The following is a 2515-nucleotide window of genomic DNA, read 5'->3' as shown; positions in this document are numbered from 1 at the left end:
CACATGCTTGTATTTTCCTGCTATTGCAAATTAGGACCTTTTTAAAATATAATCAATAGGAGAAAGCTTAGTTCTCAGTTACTGAAAACATCATGCTTGTGAAATTATATCTTGTGCATCTGTAGTCTTTATTTCTTGAAAAATATATGTGTGCATATACATATATATGTATACATCCATACACATATACATACACACATACATATGTGTGTATGTGTGTGAATTTATGTCTTACAAGTTTCATGAAGCAGGTACAATCAGTACGTCCATTATAAATGAAAATTTGATACTGGCCAGTTTAATGCTATCTCCTAATAATAAAAAACTTCTCCCTCTCTGGCCACAATCTCTCATTTGTTCCTCTAATAAATCCCTCTATATCTTTCTTCATTCAGCATCCCAACTAATACATCAGAAATCAAACTACAGTATTTTGGTTAACAATTACTCTCAGTAAATTCAGCTGTGATCTCACACCTTAACCAGTAGGATCATGGACTCTACTATCAGCCCTTGCCCCCTAGGTGGGCAAATGGACACACCGATACTTGGAGAGAAGGAGTACAGTACTGCAGGGTCTTTGGTCCCAATCTTCTTGTCATTATGATGAGATATCAATTCAATTCAATTCAAATTGAAAATTCATCAATTAAGTGCTTATTATGTTTAAAGTGCTGTGCTATCGAATAAAGACAGTTTTTCATTATAATGGAATCTTAAAGTAGAGCAAATTATAGGATCATGCTAGGTTATTGGCATAGCATTCTGACTAGTCAAACAAAGGGTTTGACTAATTAGGTTAAATAAAACAGAACATCCTGGAAGCATAGAAAGTGAAAGAAGATTGGAAGAGTGAAAGAAACAAATCTTAAGAGAATCTCAGTACCAAAAGATTGAGTAAGCCACCAGGCAAACATTCAATAATTGACAAAAAAGTAGGAATTAAAGCACCCACTAAACCCAAGTCATCTAAGAGCCATTCAGCAAGCTACAAAAGAGGATATATACAGGGAATAGCAAGGGCAAGGAACAGGCCCCCAAGAGGACTGGTTCATCATGGGAGAACATCTTGATCCTTACACTGGGTTAGACCTGACTCAGAACAATCCCTGATAACTTATATTCATTATTAGAACAAAATTAGGGGCAGATGATTCAGAGCTCAGTGGTGCAGAGCTAAGGGAGAGGAGTAGACTGAGGCAGAGAGAAGGAGAATACCATGAGGGAGACATGGAGAATCTATTCAAGTATGAGGACTATAAGGAAACTGCTGAGTGGCTTTTATCCCATGCTAAATTTCGACCAGAAATTGCAATGATCTGTGGTTGTGGATTGGGTGGGGTTGGTGGATAGACTGACTGAATTCCAGGCCTTTGACTACAGTGAGATACCCAATTTCCCACAAAGCACAATACAAGGTTGCGTAGGGTGGCTGATAATTGGATATTTAAATGACAAGTGCTGTGTGATGATGCAAGGCCGATTCCACCCATATGAAGGCTACCTACTCTGGAAGGTAGCATTCCCTGTGAGGGTTTTCTAACTTATGGATGTACACACCTTAATTGTTACCAATGCTGCTGGTGGGCTGAACCCTAAATATGAACCCTAAATAAATAGGATGTTATGCTGATCTGAGGTCATATCAACTTGGCTGGCCTCAGTAGCCAAAATCCACTCAGAGGCCCCAATGATGAGAGGTTTGGAGAAAGGTTTCCTCCCATGTCTGATACCTAGGACAGTATTCTGAAACAGAAGGCCCATTGCATATGGAAGCAAATGGAACAGTAATGACCACTGCAGGAAGGAACCTATGTTATGGTGGGAGGGCCCAACTTTGAAACCATTGCACAGTGTTGCTTTCTGCAGAAACTAAGAGCTGATACTGTTAGCATGAGTACTGTGCCAAAGGTGATAGTAGCCAGGTATTGTGGCATTCAAGTTTTTGGATTTTCCCTCATTACAAACAAATCAGTATTGGATTATGAAAGCCAGGAGACCACCAAGCATGAAGAGGTACTGGTGGCTGGGCACCTGGCTGCCAGGAGCTTGGAACAACTTGTCTGTACTCTTGTGGAAAACATGCAGCCACCTTTGGAGAAGACTTTTTGACCCACAGGCTGCCTGGCTTCTCCTTTCCCTGCTGCCCACTTTGCATTCCAGACAGTGGTCAGCTTTGCCTCCTTGCTTAAGTCATTTAGTTTCTGCCCTGAGGTTGTGGTTGAGCAGTGAGAATATTGGTATTCCACCTCCTTGGAATATCTGCTTATCTTTTCAAGCCCTTCCTAATGGTACCTAATTCTCTTTTATTCCATTGATCCCTTCCCCACCATGGAAAACTGGATCATTCCATTGTAGCTCACAACCATAGCCAACATCCCAACATCCTTCATTTTACCTCTAGTACACTTGTCTAGGATTAAGTCCACTTTATACTAAGGCTGCTGCTAATATTTTGAAAAGACTACTCGTACATTCCCTGAGGCCTCACCCTGCCATCCTATGACTTCTGAGG

General features: G+C 40.7%; 1 pseudogene; it reads left to right on the top strand.

The window, feature by feature from the left end:
* Window positions 1-1230: 1230 nt before the first annotated feature.
* On the top strand, window positions 1231-2112 carry LOC118849142 (annotated as a pseudogene).
* Window positions 2113-2515: the final 403 nt, after the last annotated feature.

The sequence above is a fragment of the Trichosurus vulpecula genome, chromosome 4 (genome assembly GCF_011100635.1).
Source record: "Trichosurus vulpecula isolate mTriVul1 chromosome 4, mTriVul1.pri, whole genome shotgun sequence".
NCBI classification, from domain to species: Eukaryota; Metazoa; Chordata; class Mammalia; order Diprotodontia; family Phalangeridae; genus Trichosurus; species Trichosurus vulpecula.
This window is presented reverse-complemented; position numbering and strand designations above follow the sequence as displayed.